The sequence below is a fragment of the Pelodiscus sinensis genome, chromosome 1 (assembly GCF_052426305.1).
Source record: "Pelodiscus sinensis isolate ZL-2025 chromosome 1, ASM5242630v1, whole genome shotgun sequence".
In the NCBI taxonomy this organism is placed as follows: domain Eukaryota; kingdom Metazoa; phylum Chordata; order Testudines; family Trionychidae; genus Pelodiscus; species Pelodiscus sinensis.
In genome coordinates, this window is record NC_143052.1 from 214,479,121 (window position 1) to 214,501,946 (window position 22,826).

Here is a 22,826-nt window from a genome sequence, read left to right on the forward strand (position 1 = left end):
AGTACTTTGGGCAGCACTTTGACTGCCCTGGCTTCACCAAGTTGAGCTCATCTAGCATAAAAGTTGTGTAAATTTTATGTGGAAGTTTTTCAGTGGGTCATTTTAAATTTAGAACTGAAAGGAAGTGGTTTTAACAACTGCCAGATTCCTTCCTATTTCAAACCCCAATAATATTAAAAATAAATTACTAATATTAATCTTGAATGAGAGAACAAAATAGAGTCAAGCTTTCCAATACATTAGACCACATATAAATCCCTCATTTAAAATATATATACACACTAGTGTAAAAATACATTGATATTTCATCCAATTGTGTTTAACTTACCAATTTGGGACCAAGAGATACCCCCTTTTATTGATACAGACAGATCGTTAAGTGGAAAAAGTACAAAACATGCATCCTAGAATACTCAAGGAACTGATAGAGGAGGTATTTGAGCCTTTAGTTATCATCTTTGAAAAATCATGGAGGACAGGATAGATTGCAGAAGACTAGAAACAGGCAAATATACTACCAATCTATAAAAAGGGAACTAAGAACAATCCAGGAAACTACAGACCAGTCAGTTTAACTTCTGTGCCAGAAAAGATAATGGAGCAAATAATTAAGTAATTCATCTGCAAACATACAGAAGATAATTAGGTGATAGGTAACAGCGAGCATGGATTTGTAGAGAACAAATGTCAAACCAATCTGATAGCTTTCTTTGTTAGGATGACGAGTCTCGTGGCTAAGGGAGAAGCAGTGGACATGGTATACCTAGACTTCAGTAAGGCATCTGATATGGTCTTGTATTGTATTCTTACCAATAAACTAGGCAAATACAACTTAAATGGGGAAATAATAAGGTGGGCGCATAACTGGCTGGATAACCGTTCTCAGAGAGTAGTTATTAACGGTTCACGATCCTGTTGGAAGGGCATAAGAAGTGGGTTCCGCAGGGGTCTGTTTTGGGACCAGTTCTGCTCAATATCTTCATCAACGATTCACATATTGGCATAGAGAATACGCTTATTAAGTTTGCAGATGACGCGAAGCTGGGACACATCGCAACTGCTTTGGAGAATAGGGTAATAATTCAAAATGATCTGGACAAATTGGAGAAATGGTCTCAGGTAAATAGGATGAAGTTTAATAAGGACAAGTGCCAAGTGCTTCACTTAGGAAGGATCAATTGGTCTCACACGTACAGAATGGGAAGCGACTGTCTAGGAAGGAGTAATGCAGAAAGAGATCTAGGGGTCATAGCGGACCACTAGCTAAATACAAGTCAATAGTGTGACGCTGTTTCAAAGAAAGCAAACATGATTCCGGGATGCATTAACAGGTGTGTTGTGAACAAGACACAAGTCGTCATTGTTCTGCTCAACTCTGTGCTGATGAGGCCTCAATTAGAATACTGTGTCCAGTTCTGGGCACCGCATTTCAAGAAAGATGTGGAGAAACTGGAGAGGGTCCAGAGAAGAGCAACAAGAATGATTAAAGGTCCAGAGAACATGACCTATGAAGGAAGACTGAAAGAATTGGGCTTGTTTAGTTTGGAAAGTAGATGACTAAGAGGGGACATGATAGTAGTTTTCAGGTATCTAAAAAGTGTCATAAGGAGGAGGGAGAAAAATTGTTCTCCTTAGCCTCTGAGAGTAGACCAAGAAGCAATGGGCTTAAACCGCAGCAGGGGATGTTTAGGTTGGACATTAGGAAAAACTTTCCAACTGTCAGGGTGGTTAAACACTGGAATAAGTTGCCTAGGGAGGTTGTGGAATCTACATCTCTGGAGATATTTACGAGCAGGTTAGACAGACATCTATTAGAGATGGTCTAGACAGTGTTGGGTCCTGCCATGAAGGCAGGGGACTGGACTTGATGACCTCTCAAAGTCCCTTCCAGTTCTAGTGTTCTATGAAAACTTATAACATATTACAAAAAGGACACAAAGCAAGAGGCATAGTACTACACACACACTGCCTACAGGGGTAGGACTTTTTTTTTTTTTTTGAGTGGGAGGAGGATAGGAGAGTAAAGTAGTGAATTTGTTTGGAATTTGGAGGAACGCGGTCCCTTCACATTTATCAGACAGACATATCAGAGATCAATATAATTCAAGTACTGCATCCAGGCAGGATTACCAACATCTCTCTATTCCCAGCAACTGGGAGTTAGAGATAAATTGCTCAGAAGATGCGTGTATACCTTACTGATGAAATCCCTTTATTTTAAAATATAAAGTATCACTAACGGACCTTTGGCTTATAGGTGCCTATATGCTAAAACATGCCTTAATTTCTGTAAGATCCTTTAGAAAAATCAGGGTACAATGAGAGTGATACCATACCTGACCGAACGGATCCTGCCAGTCCATCTGCAGGTATAGGTCTTCTGAAAACATCAGAATTCTGGTCTTGTATTTTCCTAGGCATATGTCTAGTTAAATGGGACACTCTTGAGCCAGCTTTTTCACAAACTGGATATATATTAGCTCATCCTTGGAAGAAATATTTTTTTCCTTCTCCCCAGTAAGTACATATTTCTTGATGAAAAGTCAGCATCGTGCTCTGCATCCACAAAACAGTCTTGTTTCTGTTCTTCAGCACAACTCCCCTTCCCTCCAGCAAGCACTGCAGTATGCTGCAACAAAGAGATGTTTTGACAACAGCCATGCAGAGCCCAAATGTAGGAAGGCCTAAGGGGACACCAAGAACAGAACCAGAAAACATCCTCCTCCTTCACATTGCTATATCAGTTTGCAACCTACAGTTGTTGAACTCTGCAGTGCAACCAGATATCCAAATAAGAGAGGGTTAGGTTCTGGTTAACTGGCAGGGACTAGAGCAACTTCCCGCCTGCCACAGGCAGGGAGCTACTCCAGGACCACGGGGCACACCACAGGCAAGTGCTGCTCTGACCAGCCCTCTCCCACCCACCTCTCCTTTAAATTAAGATAACCAATTAAACAGGATTTTACATCCATAGCAAGCACATCCTGGTGCTCTACACCAGTGTTTCTTAAATTGTGTTCCACGGCACACTGCAGTAGGAAGTGTGCCGCAGAGAACAACAAAGTTCAAAATGGCCACCCTTAAAAGGGCATGTGACCTTTTTTTGCTCAATAACTTCCCCCCTGACCCTCCCTCCCCCTTTTTTCCCCCCCTCAACCAAAAAAAAAAAATCCTTGGCATTCCTCATAAAAAAATTGTTTGGTGTTCCTCGGTCTTAAAATGTTTAAGAAACATTGCTCTACACTGACCGCCCCGCTGAACTGAGTGCAGTTTGAGGTCACTGGACCAATATTCAAAATCTGACATGGAACTTGCCCTATCTCCTTGAGAAACTGCCTCATCCTCTATAGCCATGAGGGAGCTACATTTAGGGAACTACAGACCTATCAGCTAATAGGGCTTATGTATACAACGAAACCTTCACTGGTCCTGGACTAGATAACGCAACTCACACCCTAAAGAGATATAAATACTGTAAGACAGCCTTACTACTTTTAAAATTATGAAATTCTCCTCCCGCTGCCCACATACATTCTTCATGCATACTTCTCTACCTGTGAGCAAAGTCGCTCTCTTTTTAGTTATTTTTCTAAGAGACAGTTTTGTTATCTCTGTTAATAAATATTAGGGAAGCATCCAAATACTCTGGTGATGGCAACCACATGAACTGCACAGACAGACAAATGAGATAAGCTATCTAGTCACACAACATCACAACTAATAATGGCCCTTACCCATTGTATTCTCTTTCTAGTAATACTTTCTCTGCTGCATTAACTCAGGTAACAGCACCCAGTGCTGAGTACCTGTGGTAGCCTAGCTCAGATGTTAGCAGCCACACTGCAAAGCCATGCTAGAGTTACAGCACTAGTGAGGACACAGTACTTGCCCGGGTGTATCACTAGGACTTCTGCAGTAATGTAAGTAGGGTCTTTGTTCGACAGTAATCTGAACACTATATGATTCTTTCCCAATGACTTATGGGAGAATCTGTCCTTTTGGCAAGGGGGGGGGGGAGAAAGAGGGGCGGAAGATTGTTGGAAGGCAGTAGACAATTATTTGAATTTAGCATCCTAATTTGAACATGGGAAGGTTATCCCAGAAACTCCTACCGGTCAATGTTCTTTGTTGCTGGATCAAGCAAGTAGGGGTGGGGGAGGGGCAAGAGGAGGAAGGGATTGTGATATCACTCTCTCATCTATTCATAGTGATCTCAAGAGCTAGAAATTCATCAAAGTTGTGTTTATTCCTCCTCTTCCCTCTCTCCCTCAAAAAAATTACATAATTTTGTAAGGAGGATACCCAGTTTCTCCAGAACATATCCAAAGAGAATAAGGACATCTCCCTTTTCTCCAATGAGCTAAGGAATAAGTCCTCACAACACTCCCTTGCATCATCTTCACACTAGCCTGTCTTATCCCACAAGTATTTTTTATAATCACAGTATGATGAGCCAGACTGAATCATCCCAATCCTGCAAGACAAAAAGCAAAATGGAAAGATAGGAGGAGAATTCCAAAAACTAGCATTGCGAAAATACATCATGCCCTTCCAAAGTTCCTTTCATTAGAGAAGCAAAATACTCAAAGATTAGTTGCATATATTTTACAGATAAAATATTGACGCAAAGATAACTGACTTGACCAAGATCTAGGGTTGCCAACATTCTAATTACACAAAACCAAACACTCTTGCCCCACTCCACACTTTCTCCAAGGACCCTCCCCTCCAACTTCTTCCATCTCCCTATCTGTCACTTGATCTCCCCAACCCTCACTCACTTTCAGCAGGTTGGGGCAGGTGTGCAAGAGGAAATGCAGGCTCCAGCTAGGGATGTGGGCTCTGGGATAGGGCCAGGGATGAGGGGTTTGGGATGCAGTAGGGGGCTCAGGGCTGAGGTTGGGATGGGGAGTGTGAAGGCTTTGGGAGAGAGTTTGGGTGTGGGAGTGAATCCAGGCTGGGGTACGAGGTTGGGAGTGTGGCCCTTACAGATCCCAGAAACAAATGCCAGGAACCTGCAGCCCCTAGGTCTATGGTGGAAGCTAGGAAGGGCTCCACGTATTGCCCCTCCCCCCCCATTGGTCTCAGTTCCCAATCAGTTGGAGCTGTAGGAGGAGGACCTCCAGGCACGAGGGCAGTGTGCAGAACCTCCCAGGCCACACCCCTGCATCTAAAGGTAACAGGGACTTGTTGGCCACTTCCAGGAGCCACAAGGAGCCAGGGCAGAAGGAAAGTAAAGTTACTCACCTTGGTGCAGTAACTGTCGTTCTTCGAGATGGTGTCCCCGCGGGTATTCCACTGTGGGTGCTGGGCTTGCCCCGGCGCCGCAGAATGGAGCCTTGTTGGAAGCAGTATTTGGCCGGGCCGCACATGCGCTGCTGTGCTTGCAGCGTTCGTGCTCTTTTCCTGCGCACGGTCTGGCCAACCGCCAGTTCCTCGAGACCACCTCACAGTCTATAAGACACAAAGAAAAGTGGACTCTGAAGCAGGGAGGAGGGTAGGTAGTGGAGCACCTGCGGGGACACCATCTCAAAGAATGACAGTTACTGCACCAAGGGGAGTAACTTTGCTTTCTTCTTCGAGGATGTCCCTGCGGGTGCTCCACTGTGGGTGACTGCGTAGCAGTAGCTGCCAGAACAGAAGGCCCTAGTTATCTGCTGTGGAGAGCACCGCAGTTGCCACCGCATCGTCCAAGCGAGTACCCAGTGATAAAGAATAGTGTCTAGCAAAAGTATCGTGGGAGGACCAAGTGGCCATCCTGCAAATGTCTTTAAGGGAAACCCCTTTAAGAAAGGCCATCGACGCTGCCATGGCTCTGGTGGAATGGGCACGTGGGTGGGATGGGAGGGGTATACGTTTTGTGGCATAGGCTTTTGTTATTCAGGAGGTTATTAGGTTGGAGATCCTTTGGGAGGATATCAGTTTCCTTTTGACCTAGGTGCCAGAAAGACTAACAAAGGGTCAGGGCGTCTGAAGGGTCTGGTTCAGTCGATATAGAAAATTAGGACCCTCTGAGCATCTAGGGAATGGAGGGCTACTTCTCGTGGTGAGGCATGGGGTTTTGGGTAGAACACTGGAAGAATTATTGGCTCGTTGACGTGAAAATGGGATGCAATCTTTGGAATGAACTTTGGGTGTAGTCTTAATATTACCCCATCCTTTCGGAATATCATGTATGGTGGTGTGGCCATCAAGGCAGAGAGCTCTCCTACTCTGCATGCTGATGTTATTGCAAGTAGAAAAAGCATCTTTATGGTTAGAAGTGTAAGGATACGGTGGCCAACGGTTCAAATGGTGGCCTCATTAGGACCTCAAGAACCACATCAAAGTTCCATGATGGTGGGATTGGGTCTCGTGGTGGACTTAAATTAGTGAGGCCCTTGAGGAATCTCTTTGTGGTGGAATGAGCGAAGATGGAAGCTCTGTCCACCAGTGATGTAAAGGCCGAAATTGCCACCAGATGTACTCGGAGAGAAGCTAATGCAAGGCCGGTCTCTTTTAGGTGCATAAGATAGTCCAATACCAGAGGAAGAGGAGCTACTTCAGGGCAATGATGTTTAGCAGCACACCAGGAGGCGAACCTGCGCCACTTGTGAAGGAAAGTATTCCTTGTTGTTTGACATCTACTATGTATAAGAAAGTGTCTAACCAGTGCCGAACATTAAGATTCAGATGGGTTCAGCCAGTTAGGCACCATGTTGTGAGGTTCAGAGTGAATCTCGGGATGTCTCAACCGTCCCCAGGTTCTGAGTGAGGAGGTTGGGGAGGAGCAGGAGGTGGATGGATGGGCGTGAGGATAGGCGATGAAAAAAGTGGAGCCAATGTTGGTGCAGCCAATGCAGCGCTATGAGGATGAGTCACGCCCTGTCCGTCCTCACTTTCTGAAGGAGTCTCAGAATCATTGGAATGGGGGGGGGGGGGAAAAAGGCATAGAGGAGGGGTCCGTGCCAACTGATGAGAGAGGCGTCTCCCAGGGAGGCTGGGCCGAGACCCACTCTGGAGCAGTACTTGTGACACTTTGCGTTGCTGAAGGTCGCGAACAGGTCTATCCGAGGGGTACCCAAGTGTTGGAAAATTGTGTGCAGGACCCCATCATGCAGCTCTCACTCGTGCTTCACGTCGAAGTGCCTGCTGAGGAAGTCTGTGTTCACGTTCATGGTGCCAGGTAAGTAAGATGCCGTACGTGTTATTCCGTGGCAAATGCACCAATTCCAGAAGCAGTTGGCTTCCGTGCACAGGGAAAGGGAGCAAGCTCTGCCCTGACTGTTCACGTAGTACATGGCTGTGACATTGTCCGTAAGTATTCTCACTGTGGTGTTCTGGGTATGTGCACAGAAACATTTGCAGGCATTGAAAATCGCACGTAGCTCTAAGAGGTTTATGTGCAGACGCTTCTCCAATGGTGACCATTTGCCCGGTGCTGAAAAGGGACCCATGTGGGCTCCCCATCCTAGTAAGGAAGCATCTGTTGTAATGTGGTGGTATGGCTGCTGTTGGCGAAAAGGTACCCCAGAAAATAGTGGACCAACCGGCAAAATCTATAAGAGCGACCATGTAACGGAAAGGGGAGGTGTTACTGGCCTGTGGAGGTCGTGTCTGGTGTGGTTGTAAACCAGTGTCAGCCAGTATTGGAGGGCACGGAAGTGCAGTCTTGCGTATTGGACCACGTATGTTGTGGCAGCCATATGGCCCATCAGTCTTAGGTTATGAGTGGAATGGTCGGACTACCAGTGATGGTTTGAATGAGGTCCTGAATGGACTGAAAACAATGTAAGGGCAGGAAGGCCCTGCCTGCAACCGAGTCCAAGCGAGCCCCTAAAAATTCCAAGTCCTGAGTTGGGCGCAAAATGGACTTTTGGTTGTTGGAGGAGCCCGAGGGTGTGGAAGGGTCGTCTGGTGAGATGGATCATGTGAAGAACTTAGGAGGCAGAAGAAGCCTTGAGGAGGCAGTCGTTTAAGTATGGAAAGAGGATTATTCCTTGCCGTCGGAGGAAGGCCGCAACTACCGCCAGGATCTTTGAGAATACCCTGGGGGCAGAGGGCAACCCGAAGGGTAGGACTTTGTATTGCTAGTGGTCCTTCCTGACAACAAAGTGTAGGAATCTCCTGTGAGAGGGGTGGATAGCAACATGGAAATAGGCGTCCTAGAGGTCGAGGGCGGTAAACCAGTCGTGATGTTCCAGTGCAGGAATGATGGCAGACAATGTGATATTTTGAATCTTTGTTTGCGCAGGAATTTGTTCAAACAGCAGAGGTCTAGTATGGGACGCCAACCTCCAGATCTCTTCTGGGTGAGGAAATAATGGGAGTAGAAGCCCCTGTTTCTGAATTCATTTGGGACAGTCTCTATAGCCCCCCAGAAGGAGTAGGCGGTCGACTTCTGTTCGCAAGAGGACCTCGTGAGAGGGGTCCCTGAAAAGGGACGGGGGAGGGGAAGGGTTTGGGGAGGAATGGAAGTGAAGGGGATGGTGTAGACCATTTGAATAAATTTCTAGCACCCATCTGTCTGTGGTGATTGATGCCCATTGGTGGAAAAAGGGCCTCAACCGGTGGTGGAAGAAATGGGTAGACGGACATGTGATGTTGCCTGTGACTGTCTGCACGCCCCCGACCAAGGCATCGAACTTGCACTGGTTATTGGGGCCCATTTGGCCACAGCCATTCCTGTTGCGACGTCACTGGGGTTTCTGGCGCGAGCATTGATTATCAAAGCTCCTCTGTTGATGTTGTTGCTGCCATTGATGTCTGACGTATGAATAGTCATACCTGCGCAGGTATGACGTGTATCGGCGTCTCCTGAAGGGAGGCGTGTACATCCCCAAGGTCCTCAACATTGTGCATAAGTCCTTTGAGGAGTGTAGGACGGTGTCGGTATTTTCAGCGAAAAGCTTGTCCTTGTCAAAGGGCAAGTCCTCAACCTTGCTCTGTAACTCCTTAGGGACACCAGCTGCTTGCAAGTAAGAGGCTCTCCGCATAACGATCGCAGTGGCAGTAGAATGAGCAGTGGTGTCAGCGACGTCCATGGCCATTTGAAGGGATGTTCTTGCTGACGTGTAGCTCTCCTGAATGCCAATTTCAATATAGACTTTTTTGAGTCAGGTAAGTGATCTATAAGTGGAGGCAAACGTGAGAAGGTGTCGAAGGTGTGATTGGAGAGGTGCCCCATATAATTAGTGATTCCAAGTAATAGTAATAGTAAGATGTGTAGACTTTCCTGCCCAAAAGATCCAGTCTCTTCATCTCTTTATCGGAGGCTTGGTGTTTGAATTGCGGGGTCTTAGCCCTCTGTTGAGCCACAACCACGAGGGAGTTAGGTTGAGGATTGGCGAAAAGCAATTCCCTTCGGGAGGACGAAATATTTTCTATATCGGCCCTCTTGTTAGTTGGCAGCACCGATGCCGGGGCGTGCCATATTTCGTCAGCAATCTCTCAAATACCCTCGTCCAAAGGACTGGCGAGGCACGATCTGTACTGAGGCTGAAGATCTCTAAAAAGTTTGTGCTGCTTGTCCTTGAGTTCCTGCAGCGGTATCTCCTAAGTGATGGCTACTCACTTGAACAGCTCTTGGAACTGACGAAAGTCATCAGGCAGAGAGACCTCGCCAGGGATGACTGCTTTGTCTGGTGGAGGAGTCTGTTGGGAAGATCTCAATCAGCTGTTCAGAGAAAGGCGCATGGTCAGGTTCTGATGGAAGTTGACAAGGTGAGGTCACATGTTCCGGAGGAGTGGAGGGGGCAGGCGCCGGGGAGGGTCTGAAAGAGGCATAGTCATAGGCAGAGTGTGAGCAGTAAGAATACCTGCTGCGGGAGTCAAGGGTGTAATAGTCGTCACAAGCATATAGCCTGTCCAGCGGTGAGCGTCTCTCTGGATAGTAACGGTGTGAGCAATGCCCATGATGACGTGGAGAATATGTTGAGCGAGAACGGCCGTATGACGCTCTGGAGGAGGCAGGAGAAATAGATGATTGGCGGTAATGATGTCTTTAATAGTGAGGCTGCCAGGAATGGTGATGGCAGTCTGGCAAGAGAGAGTGGAGACCTGCAGCGGCTACCGTAAGAAAATGGAGAGCACAGTGCCAGAGAAGTGGGTGATAGTGCCAGGGAGAAGGCAAGGGAGTGAGACCGGCTCCGGCGCAGAGGAGTCAAGGGGGCTGGGCTGCCCACTCCTGATCAGGGAGCACGAGCTGTGCTGGTGCCATGCTCCCCGGTGCCGATGACTCAGGCACTGTAACGGCTGGTGCCGAGATGGTGTGCTGCACTCACGCCGGCACCGCTTACTCCGGCATCGTGTGTTGCTCCGGAAATGGCGCCACTGCCAGCGCCGTTGTGGTCGGCTCTGAGGAAGCTGTCATTGGCAGCATGGTGGTTGGTGCCAATGCCACCCTTGGGTGCCACGGTTTGTGCCGGCTGTTCCAGCTGCCTGGGCTTTAGTGAAGCTGCAGGTTTGGGACGCAGCTTAGTGGTGCAAGAGGTCCCCGGGTCTGTCTCCCCAGCTCACTCTGCCCTGGATGGCAGCAGGCAGGGTTCCTGTGGGGGAGAGCCTGTGTCTTTTTGATGAGGCCCCAGTGGGAGATGAAGCCCGGTGGGGGGCTGTTCCTCTGTGGCAGATGACTGACGCTGCGGCTGGAGGGCTTTATCGAAGAGGAGCATTCTCAGGCGCCTCTCCCTATCTTTCCAAGACCTAGACATGAGCTTAGTGCAGTAGGAGCACTTTTGGGGAACGTGGGACTCCAAGACATTTAATGCAGTCCACATGGCCATCGGTGGCTGGCACTGCCTCCCGGCAAGTGCCTCATTTCTTAAAGCCCGGGGATGATGGCATGCCGGCGTGTCAATAGGGAGCGAGTCTCTATGAATTCTTTTAGTTCTTGTCTTGTCTCTCTCAATCTTTCCGTTTCTCTTTCTCTCACTTTATTTTCTCTATTTATTTTTTTAGTTCAACGAACAACTATGTACAGAGGAGAACGGGAGAGTCACTGACGGGATCATAGGGAGGTAACAGATAAGCAGTTCTTAATAATGTAGCTTTTTGTTGTTGTTTCCTTTTAAAAGGGGGAACGAACAAACAAAGGAGGAAGGGAAACCAGGTTAGGGCAATTTACAACCTGGAGGTTGAGGTGAAGAGCGCAGTTCCTATCCATCTGCAGCCTGAGGCGGTCTAGAGAAACTGGCGTTTGGCCAGACTGCACGCAGGAAAAGAGCACGAACACCGCAAACACAGTGGAGCATGCGTGGCCCAGCCAAATACTGCTTCCAAGAAGCCTCCATTCTGCGGTGCTGGGACAAGCCCAGCACCCACAGCGAAGCACTCACGGGTACATCCTCGAAGAAGCAGCCTTTCTTCTGCCCCAAGTCCTCACTATGCCATCAAATGGAGTTTTAATTGTCTAGTCAGCAGTGATGAGTGAAGCTGCCAGGAATGCCCGGACAAAAAGGAACCCTGTCAAAAATGGGAAACCTGGCAACCCTACCAAGATTACACAGCAAATAAGTGGCAGAAAAATAACTCATGTTGCTATTCAGCTTATTATCTGCAGCATTATCTCAAAACTAACCCAGAATTACACAACAATACAGGGGAGGAGGCTATTTGGAAACACCATAGTCAAGTTTCTAAAAATAAGACCATCAAAACCTTGGTTTCTGCCATCCACATGCAGGAAAGAAAAGAATCCTTTACTTTTTAAAGCGAAGCTATATCTTCATTTTGGTTATTACAACATTTTGAAGTAGTAAGCAAATCATAAGAACGGCCATACTAGGTGAGACCAAAGGTCCATCCAGTACAGTATCCTGTCTGCTGACAGTGGCCAATGCCAGGTGCTCCAGAAGGAGTGAACCGAACAGGTAATGATCAAGCCATCTCTCTCCTGCCATCCATCTCCACCCTCTGACAAACAGAGGCTAGGGACACCATTCCTTACCTATTCTGCTCCAAACTAATAACATTCATTTTTAAATTAAAGTTAATAAGATCAAGAGAGAGCTTTCTAAGAAATATGTCTGAAGGGGAACATCAATAGCCTAGAAGATGGTTGTGCAAAGTGGATATGATCATTATTAACCTTAACTAACTGGAATTTTAATTAGGAATTAGCAAAATCTTGATAAAACATCTTTTCTAAGAGAAATAATATTTTGCAGGACATATGGTTTTTATTTTTAATGAGATGAGTCATACGATAATGTAAGTTATTGGAGATTTTATATTTTGCTCAGAAATACCAAATGGTATTTTTTCTAGTAGGGCAGTACTGATATTTTTATTAGTTCTTAAACTATTAATATATGTATAATTATATCTTGTGGAAAAAATTATAAGTACTTTCAAATCACTAGCACAAAATATATGTGGAAAGCACTATTTTAGCTTCAGAACCTACCCCATTTTCACTGGCCATTCACTATGTTAGGCATCAAATCACCACCAACCTTCTTGATGAAATCCGAAACAAAGAAATCATTAAGCGCTTCTTCCATTTCCACAGTTTCTATTATTATTTTTCCTTTCTTCGTTGAATAAGACTTCCTTTTACTTGTAATGTATTGTTTAATGTTTTCTTGTTACTCTTTATGGCCTTTCCTACACATGGCAATACCTAGAAAGCGTTCATGTTGTGATGCAATAAAAGTCACGACATATCCCCATTTTTTGGCAACAAAAAACTTCCACCTCCACATGAGACTTTTGTCCCCCAGTCATGTAATGTGTACTACAGTAGATTTTTTTGTCAAGTTTATTGGCCTCCAGCATGTTTCCCACAATGCCCAATTAGCCATTCTGGCAAGTACTTTGAACTCTGTTGCTCTGCAGACAAGCAAAGAGGTAAACATATGCACACCTCCCACATGCAAACCCAGAGAACTTTAAAAATCTATTTCCTGGTGTTTAGGTCATAGTTTATTGGTGGTCCTGGTTCACTGTGTAATAGTCCTCACGGAGTCTTCTTAGTGAGTGAGGGTGGGCATCACTCAAAATGCTCTCCTGCTTGGAGCAATGCAGAGCCTTTGGGTTTTATCAGTGTGATGAGGGGACGGGGGGGTGGGGGGAAAGAGAGAAAATCAGTGCAAACTGCTGCGAGGGATCCGAAGGAACTCGAATATGTGTGACCACATTTCAAAAGCCAAGTACAAGAAGGGGTATGAGCAATATACCCTACAATGCAGAGCCAAGATAAAGGAACTCTGGCAGACGTACCAGAAGGCGAAGGGCCTTCTGGAAAGGAGGACAAATTACAAAGGAGAAATATAAGCAAACAATACAGGTATGCAGGGGCAAGATTAGAAAGGCAAAGGCACAAAATGAGCTCAAACTAGCTACAGACAAAGGGAAACAAGAAGACTTTCTATAAATATATTAGAAGCAAGAGGAAGACCAAGGACAGTGTACGTCCATTGCTCAGTGAGGGAGAAACAGGAACAGGAAACTTGGAAATGGCAAAGGTGCTTAATGACTTCATTTCGGTCTTCACCGAGAAGTGTGATGATGAAGGAATGCCTAACATAGTAAATGCTAGTGGGAATGGAGTAGGGTTAGAAGATACAATTTAAAAAAAAACAAGTTAAAAATCACCTAGAAAAGCTAGATGTCTGCAAGTCACCATGGCCTGATAAAATGCATCCTAGAATAATCAAGGAGCTGATAGAGGAGGTCTCTCAGCCTTTAGCTATCATCTTTGAAAAAATCATAGAAGACGGGAGAGATTCCAGAAGATTGGAACAGGGCAAATATAGCGCAGCAAGGGAGGTTTAGGTTGGACATTAGGAAAAACTTCCTGTCAGGGTGATTAAACACTGGAATATGGTGCCTAGGGAGGTTGTGGAATCTACATCTCTGGAGATATTTAAGAGCAAGTTAAATAGACATCTATCAGGGATGGTCTAAATGGTACTGGGTCCTGTCATAAGGGCAGGCGACTAGACTCGATGACCTCGAGAAGTCCCTTTCAGTTCTAGTGTTCTATGATTCTATGCACCCAAAACATGCCAGTTTGGACTGGATGCAATCCTAGGTGGGGATCCCACATCCACAACCAAGGTTAGTGTGGCTACTTCTCATAGTAATTTCCATAGTACAGAATCATCAGTAACTCTTGTCCCAGAGACAGAAGTTATTGATAAAGAGATGAAAACAGATGAAGAGCATAGGGTCAATCTGGTGGCAATCAGTGCAACAGACAGCGAGGAATTGTTCTCAAGTCCCGATGTTTGTGAGGACTCAACAACTGGAAGTGGAGCATAAAAGAAGGGAAGAGACGGAGGGTAAGCTAGTCTGAAGGTGGGGTAGGTAGTGTGGTTGGGGAGGGGGGTCATGTGGGAGGCTAAGGCACACTAGTGCAGCCAGGGAGGGGGAGGCAGAGGACATGTGGAGTGTTTCACAGTTCCAGTGCAGCCGAGGGAAACTGAGTCCAGGCACTGTCTCTCACTGTTCCACCAACGGTCAAACCTGTCACTCTTATTCCCACACAAATTACGTAAGTAACAACATACGGCCACCACTATGGGAATATGATCCTCCAAAAGGTCCAGCCTACCATAGACACACCTCCCTCTCCCTTTCAGTCTGCCAAAGACACATTCAACAACCATTTGGCAACATCTTAGCCTTTTGTTGAACCACTTCTTAATGCTATCCAGGTGCCCCTGGTAAGGGTTCATGAGCCAGGGCTATAAGGGGTAAGCCCCATTACCTAGGATCACTAGGGACATTCCTATATCCCCCACTCTACATTTCTGATCTTGAAAAAAATCCCATGGCGCAGCTTTCTGTACAAGCCACTGTTCCTGAAGATGTGTGCATAATGCAACCTTTCCAGACCACCCCACATTTATATCTGTGAAATGCCCACAGTGATCCACAAGTTTCTGAAACACCATGGAGAAGTATACCTTAGCACTGATGTTCTCTGAGGCAAGGTGAGGTAGCATGACAATGGGAATAAGTGTCATCGATTGCCCCACCACAGTTTGGAAAGCCCATGTGCCATCCATATTTCCCAGAGTCACAGTGCTATGCAGCAAACTGTGATTGCCCTGAACACTTGCATAAGTACAGCACCGATGATAGACTTCCCTCTCCAAATTTGTAACTGACCGGTAGCAATTGGAAGTTGCCAGCTTCCACAAAAGCTTCTCTTCTGAGAGAACTGCTCTTATTCAGATGTCCTTGCCCCATATTTCATGAGCCAATTAATTACACAGTTCCAGGGAGGTTGCTTCACACATCCAAAATTTATATAGTCACTAGTCTTCATCCCACACCTGCATGACAATGCAATCCTACCATTCAATGCTGGTGTCCCTAGCTCAAAAGCATTAGTCGGTGTCATTCTGATCCAAATCACTGTCAAATATCAAATCCATAAGTAGCTGTGCTGCAAGTTGTGATGTCCTAAGCTCATTGATCACAACATGGGAGAAAAATCAAGGATCCCTTTACTAGTGCCTCTTTGGAAAACTTAGTTTCAGACTAATTTTACAAATTTCGTCACAGCATATGCTAGAGTTTGCAGCAAGGACTGTCATTCAAGTGGCACGAAGGCATAATAACTAGGACAGAAGCCCAGGAAGTGCTGGGAAGCAAAGAAGCGGCTGACGAGACATTCTCATGTTTCCAAAATACACCGCACTACACTGTGTTCCCACAGTGCTTAGTGGTTTAGGGCGATATCAGGCACTGAGGGATGAACCCACATAGCTTTGTTCTATCTTTCAACAGAGTTCTAGCAATGTGGCCATGAAATATCAACAATGAGATTCAGAAAAGCCAGATTGACCGGTTTTCACTTTTGGCAACTTTTGTATGTCGACAACACTTTTGTCGCCAAACCTTCCCAGTATAGATGGAGCCTATGTGCTAGTCTGAGCTCGTTTTGTGCATTGTCCTTCTGCTCATGTTATTTGTTTACATTCATCCTTTGCAAATTTGACCTAGTTTCCACTTTTTGTGTGACTCATTTTTTGATTTTTAGATAACTGAAGATCTCCTGGTTAAGCCAAGGTGGTTTCTTGCAGTAGTTCCTATCTTGTGGCAATTACAGGGCCACAGTAGGAGACTATTCAAATCAGGGAAGCTTGGAAGGAGCCTTTTGATAAGGATTCCCAGTAATGTGTCTTTATGTGATGCATTTAGCCAGGCAATGTTTACTTGCTACCTTGAATTATACTTGTAGCATAAGCTTCCTAAGTGTTAACTGTAAGGAGCAACTATTTCTCCAATAGCCACTGTGTCTGATTGTTAGCACTGAATGACCATTAGTATGTATGTCACAAAAACTCATTTTATTACAAAGACTCAAGTTAAACAACAGAGTAAAACAAACTTTTGGTCAAACACAGGACATGACAAAAATTACCCTTCAGATGGGTGTAACTCCAGCTTTTGTTGAGAAACTAGTTCTTAGGCATGGAGTGCTGTGAGAAATGGAGAACACATGAGGAATGTGGTCAGGCAATTTGGGCTGGGCCCTAAGCTATATCCAGTTGAAGAAGCCTTATAGAATAATTATCATCAGAACTGTGTTTTATCAACACTATTATTTGGATCAGAATGCTGGTGGATGACAGAGTACGACCTCAATAAATTGTCAATTTTTCACTCCAGAAGTCTTCAGAGGATCCTCTGTATCTTTTGGCCAAAAATAATTTCAAATCAGGACCAGCTTGCACGTGTAAACAAGATGACATGGCTACCATCATTATGAAAAGATGCTGGAGATGGATTTGGCACGTGCTGAGGAAAGATGGAAGCTCCATCACAGACTCCTGTTCCCCAAATCCCTGAAGGAAAGCGGAAACAAGGACGACGCAAGACAACATGGCACTGGACCACTGAAGTAGAAATGAAGAGCATGAATTACACTTGGGGCACTATTGAGAGGCCGGCCAGAGACAGACAGAAGTGGAGGACCTTTGTTGCTGCTCTATACACCAGTGGGCATGAAGGATGACGATGACGATAGCATTACCAAAAAAATGTGTATTCTAACACAAAGGACAATGAACACAGAAATAAAGGTTTATATGTGCACATACACTCGTACATAGGCAAAGATGCAACTAAAACCTAGGGATGTGAATGGGTAACTGGTTATTCAGTAAGCATCACCCTTACCAGGAGCAGCCCCAGCCCACAACCAGCAAATGGCTTCTCCAGTTCCATAGGAGGGCCTGGATTAAAAGCTGGCCTGTAAGTAGGGGGTGGCAGCAGCCCCATACAAAGGAAAGAGGGTAGTGGTAGCAGGATCCTTAACTGGATTAACCAGGGTTTTACATCCCTATTAAAAATTTTTTTTTAATTTAGAGACCCCTCAATCTGAGACTAAGCTATAGCTTATTTAGTTTGTGCATAAATCCAGCACTGCCTGCTTCTAGTCCTACACTTTGTTATATTAAATTTTGTAATGCTTCTGTTTTTACCATATTCTTGTTAGAGTCTACTGAGGGGAACTACTAGATCAGTTTATAAAATATAAATGTAATTCAGTACTTCCTGCATTTATAAGGGATAACTATTCTATTATGCTTTCAAGGCTCTGTGCACATAGGTTGAGTAACTTTCTCAAAGGAAAATAAAATACCTGCATTTGCCAGTATCTTCAACAGTCTGGGAAGAACAGGTAAATAGATTTTTGTCCCTGGAGTGCTAAACTTTCATGAGAGGTTTGCAAGTCTGCTTTACTTTATTTTGCCTTGAGTTAGTTAAATGTTGTGTCAGTGCTCTTGAAAAGCCTGTTTATCATTACTTGGCTGTCTTTTTTTTTTAAATACCATTCTGAAACTTTGTACATAGAATGTCAGCTGGTGACAGAATGTTTTCTTATATGCTTCCAAGAAAAAGGATAGAATTATTAATTTACTTTAAGCAGGTATGACTCTTCAGATCTTTTCTATGATTAAACAACCAAACCTGGATGCAGGAAAGGTGGACCCGCACTTGTTTCAATGTTTTAGGAGCTTCACTTTTGGATGGCATATCAAAAATTAACATTTTCTGCTAACTGCTTGAGACTGAGTGAATTAATACTATTATTAATATTACTAATAGTATTAATCATCCTATGGGATCTGATAAACTTCAGTAAGTATTTCTGTACTAAATGGGATATTTGTCTATTTTAATAACTATTAATTTGTTCAGATAACATGGTCTCTAATTTGTAGGAGAAAAGAGTTAAGGAGGCTTTTTAAAGCAATTTATTCAATATAATTATATGTTTTACTAGTGCCTCTTTGGAAAACTTAGTTTCAGACTAATTTTACAAATCTCTTAAAATCCTTTTGGCATATAAATAAAAAATACAGTTAACATTCAGAACATGATCAAAATAGTACTGAATAAAAATGTGTGTTTGTGCACACATGCTTGCTTGCATTGCCTTTTTTCTGCCCAGTACTGTGTGCACTGCAAGGATCCCATTCAGATTAGGGAGTATGCTTTGTAATAAAATAGTCCCAAGCCCCACATCAAAACTTCTCTAATAGCAGGCAACAGAAAAACATGTTCCCATGTTCTGTGATCCACCAGTGGGACTCAGTTCTGGAATACAGATTTTAATTGAGCTTCCCTTTAAGACCCTAGAGAGCATCTACAAAGAAAATTAAGATAAGACTGTATTACCTTACCCTGGGCCCCCAGTGTACTTCTGTTGAGCTGGACTGCATTATTATAGCATATGACCTGTATAAAAGACCTTGTCTGAAGTTGATCAGGTGCCCTTCTTCCAGAGAACATATACTTCCCTGGCACTGAGATGTGAGACCTCCACCTCTGTCTGAGGTGTGTACAGTGGCAAACAATTCATTCCCTTGGAATGATACAGTATACAGTTTTATCAGCTGGACCTTATTGCATTACAAAATGCCTCCTTTTGAACCAGATTTTTCTATGTAGCACCATGAGGTACTCTTAGATTTTTTTCCAATAATGTACTGACTAACCATTTGTAGGATGCTAACTCAAGTGAAAAACAGAATCATATCACTGAAGTAAAAATCCGGAAGAATCACTCACCAGCTACAACTCATGTTTATGTTCCTGGAATAATGGTTCTTCCCTAATGGCACCACCAGCAGAATGGAACAGATGGGGGGGGGGGGGAGGGTCAGTCCAAGAAATCATCATGGTCCCGGAGCAAGACAATCTAATTGCTTGCTGAACGTGGAAGGAAGACTGACATCAAGGTAAACTGCTAGTAACGATACAGGAGAGGCTACTCAAAAGGGAGTAGAGGATTAATGGATCTGAAATCAAAAGATGATTATGATAGGAAAAAAAACCAGAGTTAAATACAACTGAAAGGAAGGAAGTAGAACCTATAGCTGAAGAAGGATGGTGGTTGTAATGGAAAGTAACAAGCAAGGGATCTCACTTCTTAAGTTCAATACCTTATTTGCAGATATATAGAAGACAAGAGGATCTCCCATACAAAGATCAAATTAACAACCCAATAACATTTACTTAGCTTAAAGTCAGTACTGAGAGCTAAGGCTGTTAAATGTCGACTAACGAATTAGTTGATAGGGAGGCTACACTTCAAAGGTGAAAGCTACGCATGGAGCCCAGGGGTCAGCAGGGGACTCCTCCGCTGACCCCGGGCTCCCTGTGAAGTTGCTGCTTTGAAACGCCATGGGGAGCCCAGCATCAGGCTCCCTGCAGCGTTTCAAAACAGCAGTGCCACATGGTTCGGCGTTCTGCGCATGTGCAGATCGCTCGGAGCCAGCTCTTCCGGGATGTAATCCTCTCACCACAGGCGAGTAGATTACATTGTTTGTCGAGCCCTGTTCACGAGGCTGGGTCTACACTATGGTAAATTTGATCATACAAGGTTGAATTTTGAGTTACTCCTTGTTAAAAACAGGAGTACCAAAATAGACTTCCGCAACCTTTAGAATTAATGGAATGGGCTAGGTAGTGTGGACGCATTATTTAGAAAAAACAACTATATGCAGCTAAATTCAATCTAAGCTCCTATGTTGACCAGGCCTATGTAAATACAGTTTGCTCCTGCTTTGCTTAGATTTGTTAGATATTCATGACATGGAGTGCTATTTTGCTGATTGCAATCAATTTACTTTGTGATCCAACACCAGACCAGCTATGTTTGTATTTAATGTAGGAATGGCTAGAATATAGTTACCGATGTTTGTAATGTGGTCGGAGGGCAAAAAAGGAGTGTTAAATCTGTGCTAAATCTGTTGCAAAGTGAAGGGCTCATAGTTAGCAGAGAAAGCCTTGCTAAGGTGAGGCTCAACTTTCAGAGCTCTATAAGAGGGGGATGATGGAAGGTTATTCTGATAGGAACCTATAGGATCTCCCTGCCTGGACTGCCTTGTCCTGTTCACTCCCACTGTTAAAAGAACAGACCTAATGATGCCTGTTTAGCTGTCTCTTTTTTATGTGAACTGTGTGTTGGAGTTGATTCTTCACCTCTGCTTGCCAAGAGTAGAAATGACTGGGAGCTGAAATCACTTCAGATGGATGGTCAGAAGTCACAGCCAAGAAGTGGATGGCAGCTGATGGTGACAGAGCCAGCAGGACAGTGAGATTGTGATGAGTGACCAGCAGGGCGGCAGCAGCAAGCAGGTGGATGGTGAGAGACCAACGAGATGCCTCTATCTGCCCCCCAACTCAGGATGGTAGGTAAACTCTGGGTCTGCACCTCTTAGCCGGTCCAGGTCTGCTCTGACCAAAGGCAGCAACAGTGAGTGGGATGCAGAGGAGGGGACATTTAGGTTGCTGGACTTAAGAACCTGAGTCCACCTACTTGGGATGGACTTTTATTCATGGGTTTTGTTTCTGAACTCTGCTTATGGTGTTTTCCCAAATTAATGCCATGTTACTTTCCTCTCTTTTAATAAAAGTTTCTTTTCTACACTCAGACTCTGTTCTTGCAAGTGGGGAATCATTGCCTCTCAGAAACACTCAGAAGCAGTATGTGAATTTTCCAGGTTACTAGGTAGGGGCTCCAGCCAATTCTGTGTTGGATAGATGGAGAACCTCAAATACTTTTTGGCTTCATTGTAATAAGCACAGTGTAGAGTCATTTACAGTACCCACTATTCTATAATGCAGAAAAAAAAAAAAGACCGAAGGTAAAAAGAAAATCACAGTGAAAATCAATTTGAAGGACTTCAGCCATTGCTAGAATATATATTCTGCATCTAGAAATTGCCACCACATACTGGTGTCCAAGATTTTTTTCCATCACGAATTAAAAAAAGATAGTAACAATAAGTTGCAAAGTGCTGGCTTTTAAATAGCTGCACATTGAAAAGCAACAAAAGGTGTCGTTTTGCCCATAAAAGAACATCGCAATGAAGCCAAAAGTCACACAATAATTGAGATAAAATTAGATAAATCAGCAGGTACTGACAGAAGTGATAACTTTGGCATTAGAGCGGTGTTTTGACTAATATCTTTATCTCAGATACCTGTATTTCCCCAACATTTCAGGCTTTTTCTAAATGCCTCAGGGAGTCAGTGTAAAGTTGTTGAGGAGTCAACAGAAATGTAATAAAAGCAATTTAATATCTCTCCTGTCTGAGCAAATTATTGCTGGTCATACCCAGCACAACTCTTTTTATAACACTGATTTATAGAACCATGTCTCAAGTTTCACAATCATTAGTCTCAATTTATATACCAATACATTTATTTATTCCCCACATATCTTTACACAATTGCTTTGAGTTGTTTATAGTGAAACATACATTGTTCTAAATGATTTGATTATATCTAAAGACCCTATACAAAATTTTAAAATTGAACTATTATAATGCTATAGGCATCAAGAGAGGCAAAAACAGTTTCAAACAAACAAAAAGATTATTCTCCAAGTTTTTAAATTTATACCACCTGTATCTCAAAGGTGCTACCATGGAAGACATGTCACTTTATATTAGAATAATAGAATACTAGAATTGGAAGGAACCTCAAGATGTCTTCAAGTCCAGTCCCCTACCCTCAAGGCAGGACCAAGCACCATAGATCATCCCTGACAGATATTTATCTAGCCTGTTCTTAAATATCTCCAATGAAGGAGACTCTGCAACATCCCTAGGCAATTTATTTTAGTACTTAACCATCTGCTTCCCCCATCTCCTTGCAAAATGGTGGAGGGTTCGTCCCACGCCGCTGCCATTCCCCCTCGACACCTCCCCCTCACTTCGCCCCCCACCCCCCAGCCGGACACAGTGCGGGTCCGGCAGACCCGTCACGGAAGTATAATCCCCTTCCCCTCTTCCCCTTACTAGCCCGTGAGCATGCGTGGGGCTTACAGGAGTTCCAAGTGCCCAGCTGGCCGGAACACTTCCAGGTTCCAATTGGTGCCGGACTATCAGGAGTGCTGGACCACTGGATGCCAGACAATTGGAGTTTGACTGTACTCTGAGAACAGTTATTCAATCATTTATGTACCACTAGCTGGACTTACCCGGCATTGCCCGGGAAACCGGAGGAACAAAATTGAGAAAACCAGAAGCTGGTCCTGACAGCCTCCAGCCACACTGCAACTGCCAGTGCCTGACATCTGGCCATTATGGCAGACCCCCATGCTTTTCTATTGCTGCATAAAACAAAATCTCGGACTCAAATAAGAGGCATTGCAGTGTTGAGAATCAGAGCTATTTGACTTGGCAAACTTAGATACAAAAGTCACAACAGAAACTATGTCTCTGTTTTCTTCCCAGGTCATGAGTCTTGGAGCCATTAAAAGCACAGTGGGAGAGCCCCCAAATCACCATGGCTTAGGTCTTAGTGTCCAAGTTATTAGAGCACAAACAAACAAACATTTTCCTTTATATATTAGATAAAGTAGCCCTATCTAA

The 22,826-nt window shown here is 44.4% G+C and overlaps 1 protein-coding gene across 5 annotated transcripts in view; it reads right to left on the reverse strand.

Annotated features, from left to right (window-relative positions):
* Positions 1-22,826, reverse strand: part of CDKL5 (cyclin dependent kinase like 5) — a 162,745-nt gene that overhangs the window by 121,221 nt on the left and 18,698 nt on the right. Inside the window, exon 1 of one of the 5 annotated variants that reach the window (XM_075913837.2) lies at positions 2,337-2,749. The exons of the other annotated variants lie outside the window; for them this stretch is intronic. The gene's annotated coding sequence lies outside the window, so the exon portion shown is untranslated. Of the gene's footprint in view, positions 1-2,336; positions 2,750-22,826 lie in introns of those variants that run through there. 5 annotated transcript variants of the gene reach the window in all.